Source organism: Sinocyclocheilus anshuiensis, unplaced genomic scaffold (genome assembly GCF_001515605.1).
Source record: "Sinocyclocheilus anshuiensis isolate Anshui unplaced genomic scaffold, SAMN03320099.WGS_v1.1 scaffold2799, whole genome shotgun sequence".
NCBI lineage: Eukaryota > Metazoa > Chordata > Actinopteri > Cypriniformes > Cyprinidae > Sinocyclocheilus > Sinocyclocheilus anshuiensis.
In genome coordinates, this window is record NW_015548372.1 from 12162 (window position 1) to 24528 (window position 12367).

Here is a 12367-nt window from a genome sequence, read left to right on the forward strand (position 1 = left end):
AATATAAAAATAAGGAGAAGCCTAAAACAGGCCCGAGGCCCGGCCCGCGTCTGAACTATGACGTGAAAATTGTCCTGAAGCCCAGCCCGAGGGGCGTAAAAAAGTCGGAGCCCGTCGGGCTCGGGCCCGGGCTGAAATGCAGGGTTCTAGCTCTGATCTAGCACACAGAAAACGATTTGACTGAACATTTATCAGAAGAGATGAAAGAAAGATAGTGGTCATCTACGCAATTCGGAAAAAGAGGCGGCTTTTCTGCATTAGGTATGTTTATTTTTTTATTTTATTTTTTATTTTTTTACTCTTTGTACAGCAGTTATTGTTCATTCTAAATGTATTTTTAATGTAGAATATATGTGTTACCAGGTTGGTTTGTATTGCTGACGTAATATCCCAGATAGCAAAATGACTCCGGAGCGGATCCGCCCCGGAGACACCACAAGCTCCGGAACGGATCCGCAAAACAGGTCCGTATCGGAGTCCACTTGCACAGCGCAACGGATCCGGAACAGATAAGGATCCCTACCCGGATCCGCTAATAAAGGTTCATCCGGCCCGGATCCGATCCGGACCCGTTCATGAAGTAGCTCATCCGGCCCGGATCCGATCCGGACCCGTTGATAAAGAAACGGATCCGAACCGGATCCGATCAGGACCCGCTGGTTAAGTAACTCATCCGGCCCGGATCCAATCTGGACCCGTTCATTTAGTGGGTCTATACCTTATTTAAAATGGGTAATCTGGCCAAAACTAGAAATGGAAATACCTAAAATAGAGCCAACAAACATTATATAGACTAGAATCCGATCTGGACCCGTTCATTTAGTGGGTCTATACTGTAGTGTTTCTCGACGTCATCACATCTTTCACATACATGTTGTAGAGACGATAGCAGACAGGAATACTGGAACACTAACAATCTTTTATTTTTGCCGCATTACTTGTGGTTGCATACTATCATATGCCCTACATGGGAGGGGCGTCGCGTCCTGTGTCGTCACAGGTCAAACCAAATACATTACATCACTTTCTTTTTTTTTTTTTTACTTTGCAACTTGTTACACACAACAGTAACTTTTGTTTGTTATGATAACATAACATTAATATATTTAACCCTTGAGTATTGTAGAAAGTTTGTTGTAAACTCCATCTCTGAATAATATGAACACTTTATGTTGAAAGAAAAAGTCAGAACAGTCCTTGTTTTCTAAACAGTCTGAAACACCTGCTTTGAACGATCCATGCAACTATGTAGTTACACCACACAGTCTACCTAAACATAATCAGAGAGGTAGGCAGGAGGCCTATGGTTATGTCTAACAGGATATCGCCGAGGGACCGTGCATGAGTCAGTTTCTTCTGTCTCATTTTCAAATCCTAGCTCAAACAAAAGATCTGGTGTCTCCTGGTTAAGTCTCTTAAAGAATGAACTGTTCCTTGTAATGGAGTGTCCATGCCCTTCTGCAGTCACCATTGTGCCTTTTACTTTGGTGACTGTGAGTGGCTTTGTGTTGTATGGTGTCGTTAGTTTGTTCCGCTTTTGTTGCCGACACAACACTATGTCACCAGGTTTGATGTTGATGTGTGTGGCATGTCTTCGGGTGTCAGAAAAGGCTTTCATTTTATCCTTTGCCTTTTTGTCTTTTTCGCGGATGTCATCATCAGCATCGGTGGTACTCGGAGTAGCTATGGGAATTTTTGTACGCATCTTCCTTTTAAAGATCAACTCAGCAGGTGAAGTTCCCGTTGTGCAGTGAGGTGAGGATCTGTACTCACGAAGGAAGACATTTAACTGTTGTTTCCATGGGATACCTTGAGTGTGTGCAGTTCGTATGGCTTTCCCCAATGTGCGCATAAACCGCTCTGCTGTAGCATTTGCTTGTGGCCAGAGGGGAGTTATTTTTCTATGACGGAACCCAAGGTAGTCAGCAAACTGTGTGAACGCACTGCTGTTGAAGGGAGGGCCATTGTCAGTTTTAAGCACACTGGGAATTCCGAACATAGAGAAAACATCATCAAGAATTGGTATTACCAGGGAAGTCGTGGCCTAATGGTTAGAGAGTCGGACTCGTAACCCAAGGTTGCGCCCAACTGCTCCCCGGGCGCCACAGCAAAAAATGGCTGCCCACTGCTCCGGGTGTGTGTTCACGGTGTGTGTGTGTGTGTGTGTGTGTTCACTGCTGTGTGTGTACACTTTGGATGGGTTAAATGCAGAGCACTAATTCCGAGAATGGGTCACCATACTTGGCCACATGTCACTTCACTTACCGCAGTTGTTGAAGTAGTGTGAAGAATTTTAACAACAGGACACCTTGTGTAGTCATCTATAATGACCAACAGATACTCCCCGGTTGGTAATGGTCCATAGAAATCTGCACTCAGATTGTGCCATGGTGCTTCTGGCAATTGAGACATTCGAAGCGGCTCAACATGAGTGACGGGGTTGTTTGCGTGACAAACAATACAATTTGTGATCATGGCCTCGACTCTTCGATCAATATTGGGAAACCACACCTTCTCTCTCAGAAGACTTTTCGTTTTAGCGACGCCTTGATGGCTCTCGTGGGCAAGCTATAATACTCTTTGTTCTAGAGTGGAGGGTACGACTATTCTGAAACCTCTGAGTATGAGATCATCCTCCGATGACACTGTGAGCTCAGAACGGACATTTCTGTAATGTCTTAGGGTGTCTGCGAAAAGTGGGTCACATGCATTTATGTGCCATGAGTTGTCTCTTATGTGTGAGCAGACCTGCTGAAGAACAGGATCTTTTTTTGTCTCTGTTTTTATCTCGTCTAGTGTCATGGCCTTTGGTGTTGCCTGCAGAGCCATGAAATTAACGTACTCCTCTGCTACTTTAGATGCCCTCGTCTTGTGTTCTGTCTCGAATGAGACAGGGTGTCTGGACATGAAGTCAGCAGGATTGTCAGTCCCTTTTCTGTACTCAATTCTGAACTGGTACGGCTGGAGTCTGAGGCCCCACCTTTCAATTCGGGCTGGTGGCTTCGATCTTGGATTATTCCATATCAGTTCTAGGGGCTTGTGGTCGGTAACTAGAGTAAAAGAATGGCCATAAAGGTACAAGTGAAAATGTTCACAGCTCCATACAATGGCTAGAGCTTCGCGTTCAGTTTGTGAGTATCGTTTTTCAACATCACTGAGTGCACGACTGGCGTATGCAATGATGCATTTTTCTCCATTGTGCCTTTGTGACAAAATAGCACCGAGGCCTACCGGGCTAGCATCGACAACGAGTTCAGTGTCCTTTGAGGGATCAAAGTAGGACATAGTGGTGGCACTGGCTAAAGCATCTTTGAGCTGCTGAAGAGCTTGCTTGTGTGTATCACACCATTGCCATGGTGTGCCTTTTTTAGTCAGTTCACGAAGAGGTGCACTGATCGTTGAAAAGTCCTGTATAAACCGTGAACAGTAGTTTGCCATTCCGAGTAGGCTTCGGATCTCCCCAGGATCTTTGGGCTCACTGGCTTGCAGTATGGCTGCAACCTTTTTGGGATCTGCTAAGATACCACTAGCAGAAAAGATAAATCCGTAAAACTCCAGTCTGTGCTTGTTAAACTCACACTTTTCACGACTGAGTGTAAGACCACTGTCCTTTAGTCTTTGAAAGAAAGCTCGGAGAGCTTCATCATGTGCCCTTTGTGAGACGCCGTATACAATGATATCATCACTGAGGTTTTTTATTTCTTATGCCTTGCAGTGTTTGTGCTATGGCATTCTGGAACACCTCCGCTGCAGAAGGTATGCCAAAATGTAGGCGTTTGTATCTCATTAGTCCCAGGTGTGTGGTGAATGTAGTAATGTATCGGCTGTCTGGGTGAAGTTCTAGCTGATGGTAACCTGCTCTGAGATCAAGTTTTGAGAAGACTTTTGCACCATTCAGCTCTTGTATGACATCATCAATAGTGGGTGTTATATGACGCTCACGTTGTATGGCTGTATTGGCCTGGCGCATGTCAACACATATCCTGACTTTATCAGGATCTTTTGGTTTTGGTGGAGTTACAATTGGAGAAATCCATGGCGTTGGACCCGTTATTGTTTCTATTAAAATTTTGTAACTTTCTGTCGAATATGAAATGGCACTCGTCTATGTGGCTGACATGTAGGTTGGACATCACTATTGATATGCAGCTTCACTTGGAAGTTTTTCAGTTTGCCTATTCCTTTGAACAGTTCTGGATAGCTTTCAACAAGTTCATCAGCTACTGTGCGGATGGTGTTTGTATAATTAACAGCACTGGTGATATTTATCAGTCCAAGCTCTTGTGCTGTTCCATAGCTCAGAAGGGTGTGTCCATCATTCTGAAGAACATAGAACTTGGTCTCTGTAGTGCTATGTGATGCTTGTATATTGCACTGGAATACACCAACAATAGGCAGAGCAGTGTCAGAGCCATACGCAAAGATCTTAATTGTCGCTGCTCTGAGCTGTGGCTTGGGTGTGAGCATGTTGAACACTGCTTTGCTGATAATATTTACAGCTGTTCCGGAATCAATCAGAGCTGTAACTTTGGTGCCGTTTATTTCAATTTGTGTCTGAGGCTGTTGCTGGCATGTATTGCTGTTCAAAACAAACACATAAGCATCCTCACTGCTCGATGAATCATCTTGTGTGTGGCTGGTGCATGCTGTAGCGACTTGCTTGACCCTTTGTGGTTTGTTGCGTTGTTTATGATGGGGAGGGTCATTATGCTTAACTTGCAGAGTGAGTTTCTTAATGCTGGAACGACACACTTTTGCATAGTGATTCAACTTTCCGCATGCTCTGCATTCTTTTCCTTTAGCCGGACAATCACCTTGATGTGGATATTTTCCTCCACAATTTCTACACTGAGTGTTAGACGTCCTTCTGCTGGTGGTTTTTAATTCACTCTGCTGCTTATGATTGTAATGTAATGCGTTGACAGCACCCGCTGCATTTTGTTCAATCCCCACTGCTTGTTATTCAGAGATTTCTAGTGTTCTGCCATGATCAAGCAAAGCCTTTAGTGTCAAGTCTGGTTCTCTGAGTGCTTTTCTACGCAGCCTGGACGAAGTACAGCTTTGTATCAACTGTGCCTTTATCTCACAGTCAACATCGGCAAACTCACAGTCTTTTGCAAGCATTCTGAGTCTAGTTTGATACGTATCTAGTTTTTCTCCAGGTTGCTGTACAGCCTTTCTGAATTGATAGACAAGGTACTGTGTATTCTTTTTAGGAGAAAAATAGCCATTTAGTTTTGTTTTTGTTTCTGCATAGCCATCTTCGTCTGCTGCAAACGTGTCATAGATGTCATGCACGCGTTCACCAGCGAGGTGCAGCAACAGCGCTTTCTGTCTAGCATCGCCGGTATGTTCATAGCAACAAGAAAGTTGGGCCCCGGGGCTATGACTTACTGCAGGGCCCCCCGTCACAATAATGATATAGCTTAAAATCAGATTTTTATCCAATCAAAGTTTCATAATTCTTGTTACCAATTCCAATATAAAAAAAATAAATAAATACTAGCCTATGTAAAAACAAACTTACTGAAGACAAGTAAACAGTCATGAATTACAACAGAACAAAGAAATTGACCTACTAACACTTAAAGCACTGAATAAGAAATATATTGTATAAAATAAATAGACTACAAATAGACTGAATAGTCTTCACTGTGTCAATTCAATATACATTATTTTACAAAAGTGATTCGGTCAAGGACAGTGAGGGATTTTCTTTCTAATGTATAATTTACATTATTGACACAAATGGCAACAGCAGCTATATTAGGCTGCTTTGGAGGAATAGTTCACCCAAAAATTAAAGTTATGGTGTTGTTGTTCTAAACCTGTATGAGTTTCCTTCTGCTGTTGAATGCAAACGCTTATATTTGGAACAATAGCCTACTGGTAACCAAACAGTTTCTGTGCCCCCATGACTTCCATAGTATAAAAAAAAACACTATTGGAGTCAACAGGGACCAGAAACTTTCTGGTGGTTAACTTACGAATATTCTTCAAAATATTATTTTATTTATGTTGAGGAGTACAAAGAAATTCATACAGGTTCAGAACAACTTGAAACTGAGTAAATGATGACATTATTTTAAGTTTTGAGGTCGGAGACAGGCATTTTGACACACAACTATGTGTGTTCGAACGTTTAAACACAAGGCGCGAAAAATAACTCCAGTCAGGCGCTGTACGAGCAAGTGCGCTCGCGCGTATCCGCGCGCATTTGCCAAAGTGAATTTTGCCCCACTGCTAAATGTCCCTGAACAGTTAAATTAGTTTTTAAACCACAATGCTTAAAATGCGTTTAAATGAAAAGCTTACATCATGACGCGCAAAATTAATTTATCAACCCATAAGCGAATACACTAGCCCTATAGAGTTTGTTCAAACACAAAAAGCACTATACATCTATCAATTTAATAATCAAACGAACCTAAAATCTGTGGGGATGATGACGCTGTGTTTTTATCTGCTCCATATCTCCGGTCCATTTGGTTCCACAACTCCCACTCCATCATCAACTTTAGTAATATAAACTAGCTGTGGATTTTAGTGACTAACTCATGTTTTCCCCTCTCTCTTCATTTTTTTCTCTCACTATTTTGTTTTTTAGAATAGCTGACATTTTTACTTATCGAAGATTGTTCTTTGCATGACCGTTTCTAGATTACACCAGAATGAAGTGAAGAGAGGTGAATGCAGACATTAGGCGCAGCGATCACCTGATAGATAGGCTACGTGCACAGTTCGTTCAAAAGTCAAATATATAATAAATGCATTTGATTGTTAAAACAAATTCAAATGTCACGTTTTAATCTCTAATGGTAATGCATGGAATTTACGGAAAACTCCACTAAATATTAGCGCTAAAAAGTGAGGGGCGTGGTGGTGCTTTGGCGATCGGCGCTACCGATGTCCGTCAATCTACTCCACAGCCAATCACGGGCCCCCTCCTGGCTCGGGCCCCGGGGCTTCAGCCCCGCCTAGCCCAATGGTTAATGCGGCCCTAGTTACACAACATGCGTTCTCTTTCTCAACTATTTAACGTTCCGAAACTGACTGCTACTCGCCAAGACGGGCATTTTGACATAATTTTGTATGTATTTGAACGTTTTAGCGCAGTTAGCCACTCATTTTGGTATTTGTGGCTCACAAGCTGTTTATATTTGTCGAAATATAAATGAAAATAGACTTGAACTAATACTCTAGAACCAAATTTAAATGAAAAAAAAAAGTTTATTCTCGCCTGCAGTTATTCCTAAAGAGGGGTGAAAAATTACCTAACATTACATATACGATTAAAAGCCGGATCCCATCCAAATAGGCCTATTATTAACATGTTACTCAAATCTATGATAACGCTAATAATGCTAAAGAGCTAACCTTAACTGGACAATCCACAACGCAATTTCAAAAAGTAAAAACTACAACAAAGCAATTAACAACTTTATTAATGTTAATGTTACTGGCAACTGTACAAATAAAGCATATTTTAAAAGTATTCTTACCGAGTTCAGTCTTCTTCAACCTGGCCGGCCGCAGCTTCTCCACTCTGAGGAGGATTTCTGAGACGGCACCGGTTAAAAAACAAAAAACAAAAAAAAAGCGCGTCCAGATTGCTAATCCGTGCCGTGTCCATAATGAGTCCGCTAACTGACAGCGCGCTGTCCGGAGGCGGGGCATATTCTGGGCGAATGACCGAACAGAGTCTGACAGTACAGCGGAGCTGCCGACTTGAGGGTATAACTGAATGCACCAAACTGAATTTTGAATATTAAAGCACATGTGGTTTGAAAGATTATTTACGTATTATTATTTACCCATTTAATTCGAGCACATTAAGTGGCTGTGTCCAGTATAATTGAAATTTAAAGTGTGTATCATCCTAATTAAAGAGATAGTTTACCCACAAATGAAAATCATTGACTCCCTTTATGTCGTCTACACGTGACAAACCTGTTGGTTTTGATTACCTGCATTCTTCAAAGTATCTTCTTTTCAGTTCTGCAGAAAAACAAAAGTCAGGGGTTTGAAGAAAAAAAAAAGAGGGGGAATTGATGTAATAATGTAAATGATAACAGAATTCTGGGTTAACTATACTTTTAAGTAAATTAGTAGAAACACTTCTCACTAGTCATCACTGTGCAGAAAAATAACAGTGAATGCCACAATAAAATGCTTGAAAAATACACATTCAGTAGATCCATAGCTTCCTGTTGGTCAGTTTGTCTCTTAGCTAAGATTCCCCCCAATTGTTGCAGAAAACATTACATTCTGTATAATCATGGTCAGTGCAGAAATGTAGGCTACTTGAACGTACTTTCTCATGGACTCTAACTGCTTGCTAGTCCAGTCAGAGTAGTATAATAAAGATGACGTCTACTGTCTGACTCCAAGCACTGCCGGTGTTCACAGCTGTCTGAGGAAATTCTGCCATTTCTTCTGCCATGACACTTCTCTCGGTTACTACAAAACATAGTTAAAAGACATTTGTGGCACATTTAAGATAAATACGTAGTTATTCCTGTATGTTTCTACATGCTAAGTGAAGCAGCAACTAAAGTAGCAACAAAACTGTGATTCTGTCCAGCATTTTGTGTGTATTATTAACCTATTGGAGCTGTTTATTAGTGCTTATAATGCACATTGTAGCGTCTGGACCAATCAAACACACAATTTTTCATTTGATTTTACAAATAAGTTATTCATTAGATTAACAAATCGTCACAGACGCCTCACCCAATAAACTGGGTGCCAGGATGTCTGCGAACGACACCAGGCCCCCCTGGTCACCATGGCAACCAATGCTGATATCACTGGTTTTATGGCCCAAAGGAATGTGAGTAGAGAAAATCACTACCTTTTCCATAGGAAGAGACACAATGCACAGTAGAAATGGACTCTTCTCTAATTAATTCATAGGAAAACCTTTCTTTGAATGAACACACATATCCTTCAGATCATCGTGTATGTTGTCTTTGAGATTTTATACTGTTTTATGCAGGCTTGTGATGGAAACACTCATTCCTGTCATCCTACATATATGTAACCCTACCATGTTTGACTTGCTAACTAAAATACTAAAATGTAAAAACGCATATATGCTCATGAGAAAAATTTTATCAAAAGAATCCCATACCCTCTTAAGACCTGGCAAAACATTTTAGGAAACAATTTGTATTTTTTGATGTCATTACATTGTTTAGAGCATTAAAAAAATTTAAAATATGAAACTCATAAAAAAGAGCAATGATATCATTGATATCATGAAACAAACTGATACATTTTTTGACATTGTTCTTTGGAGAGGAACTCCATCTTTGAGTGGATCTGAATCTCTCAGTTGAATCTGCTGGTTTTGAAGATGAACTTTATTCACTATGAAATCTTTAGATAATGTTTCTTTGTCATGTCACTTGTAATGTCTGGTTAGGACAGATTTATCCAGATGATATTTTATTGCTTGATGCATTATTGTGTTGCATTTGGTGAGAACGCAGCATCAGACCTGAAAGTCCTGGATCTGAAGATAATTTACTTACTGTTGTAGCGAATCAGCTCAAAGGGGAAATATGAATAATTAATCATAACTAGTTATAATTAATTATAAATATTTAGATCCGCTGTAAGTATTTACTTGACCTCTTGGGGTCAAGTAAATGGCTCGCTGAAGTAAAAGTCTTTTCACACTCAAAGCACATGTACTCTCTCACAGCAGTATGTATTTTCTGATGGTCTTTCAAACTTTGTAAACATGAAAAACTCTTTCCACACAAATAACATGAATGTGGCTTCTGCTTTGTATGAACTCTCAGGTGATTCTTCAGGTCTGAAGCCCTCAAAAACGTTTTGCCGCACTGATCACATGTGTACAGTTTCTCTCTAGTGTGGATGATCATGTGATTCTTAAGAGTTGATGATTGAGTGAAACTCTTCCCGCACTGATCACAAGTGAACGGTTTCTCTCCAGTGTGAATTCTCATGTGAACATCAAGCCTTGTTTTGCGTGAGAAACTCTTTCCACACTGAGTGCAGGTGAAAGATTTCTTGGTTCTTTTCTTTAAATCTTTCTGTTTGCTTTGAGAGCAACTCAAAGGTTTTTCTCCAGTTTTAACATGATTTTTCTCCTCAACTTCACTTGATTCTTCATTCTCCTAATTTTCTTCATTTAACTCTGAAATAAAAGTAAAAATGGTTTATTTTCAGTTAATTGTAAAAGGAGACAAAAATGAACCCTGATGTAAACATATATATATATATATATATCTCTTTTTGATGAATTTTTATAAATTATGTCTCTCTGAAACTTTAACTATTTGTAAGTATTATAGGCACAAATCCCATGTTTCTACAGGGAGAACTATTAAATATGTTTGATCAACAACAAAATTATCTAACATACATGAATTTTATTTAAAAAAAGTACACATAATATTGTAATGCATTACTTTTAAAAGTAACTTTCCCCAGCACTGGTCTTCACTTGTAAACTGATGGGAATGTTCCAGCATTTATTGTTGAACTGTTGAAGGCGTGATTGTTGTGGGAGGAGCTTCACTGGGCATGAATTTCTGTGTGGAAGAAGCAGAATTGCTCAATTTACAGATTTAAACATTTATGTAAGTGAAGCAAATGTCCTCCAAATTTTATATTTGAAGAGACCAGAGCCTTACAAATACAAAGTGTTGTCTCTTTGTAGATCATTATATTACTATATTAAAAGTAACAGCATCAACACAAAGAGCACATGAATTTAAAATGCTCATTCAGTAACACTGCAATATGTGCTAATTCACACAATCTGTGCATTTCTGTTTTGTGTCTTTCTATAGTTAAAATTTCTATCCATATTTTATTTTTCATTCTGCCCCAGTATTAACATATAAGAAGATATCTGTCTAGAAATATAGAACAGAATACAATGTAAATTCATACAAATATAAATAACAGTAAGAATAAAAATGAAAAATCAAAGTATAAACACAGACATTTGATGACACCCATCTTCGTTAACAATTAGAGTCAAATAACTACACTAACGCACATCTAAATATAGTTCAGAGCAAATAAAGTAATTAAATTAACATGCTTTAGTTTTATGTGCAGTAATTGACAGTGATCATAAAATCTTCTTTAAATACAAAAGAGTACATCAAAGCACAAATGTAATGTTTCCAATGTATTACCTCTTCATGTCTCTGTAGATTTAAAATAGCACACATAATACAGACTAATTATATGAAGTATTTAGCAGTATCTGTTCTTAATTTTAACCATGTAAAATAACTATAACAAATGTAATCTGCGAAAGATATATCTTAAAAGAGGATCGACGTTATAAAAAATAGCAGCAGCAAAATTGATAACGGTTCGCATCCATTCCTCTCACAGAGCAGGACACAGTAACAGCAACAGTATCACTCCAAACATCGAAACAACCATTCACACGAACACACAAACACAAAACCACTCAGGTGAATTTAACATGTTTTCCTCACAGCATTAGAGCATCAGTGTTTAAGCCGACAAACAGTGTACTCGATGATAACACGGCAGAAGACCGTGAGCCGCTCACCTCTCCTCAGGAGACTCGACGCGGAGTGAACGCGCGGTAGTGATGACGTCATCGCCGCGAGGCGGGATCAACGGCAGATCTTCTTCTTCTTCTTCTTTCTTTTACTGGCAACCACACTTAACAGTGCATTACTGCCATCATCAGGTAGCTTGGATCAGAAACATTTCCTCTATCTCTTAAAGGGGTCATATGATGCGATTTCAAGTTTTCCTTTCTCTTTGGAGTGTTACAAGCTCTTGGTGCATAAAGAAGATCTGTAAAGTTGCAAAGACTAAAGTCTCAAATCCAAAGAGATATTCTTTATAAAAGTTAAGAGTCAACCACGCCCTCCTAAAACGGCTCGTTCTAACACGCCCCCACATATCTACGTCACGATGTGGAAATATTTGCATAATGCGCCCAAATGTGCACGCAAAGAAAGAAGGCGTGGTTTCAGTAATGCAGTTAGTGTTGAAGCAGCATGTCAGGGAGACGCTGTGTGTTTCAGTGCGAAAGCAAAAGCACTTTATTTGGCCTTCCGGAAGTAGATGCATTTAGGAATCATTGGTTAAGATTTATTTACAACAGAACAGCACAACCCAGATGTTCGAATTTGTGCAACGCATTTTATGGACGAGTTTTTTGAACCTAGAAGAGTACAAGGCAGGCTGTGCACAAAGGCTATTTAAAAAAAAAAAAAAAAAAAAAGGTCAATTCCGACTTTGCTATGACAATCTGGCGCTTCTGAATCAGCGACTGTAAGTATGTTTTGTTATTAGTTTAAGTATTTGCTATTGACTGTTCAAATGCGGAGTTTTG

At 39.7% G+C, this 12367-nt stretch overlaps 1 long non-coding RNA gene across 1 annotated transcript in view; it reads right to left on the bottom strand.

The window, feature by feature from the left end:
• Positions 1-8333, bottom strand: part of LOC107656671 (uncharacterized) — a 9483-nt gene extending 1150 nt beyond the window's left edge. Inside the window, exons 1-2 of the long non-coding RNA XR_001630588.1 lie at positions 8315-8333; positions 7951-7998 (exon numbers count right to left, since the gene is read on the bottom strand). This is a non-coding gene — a long non-coding RNA (uncharacterized LOC107656671). The remainder of the gene's footprint in view (positions 1-7950; positions 7999-8314) is intronic.
• Positions 8334-12367: the final 4034 nt, after the last annotated feature.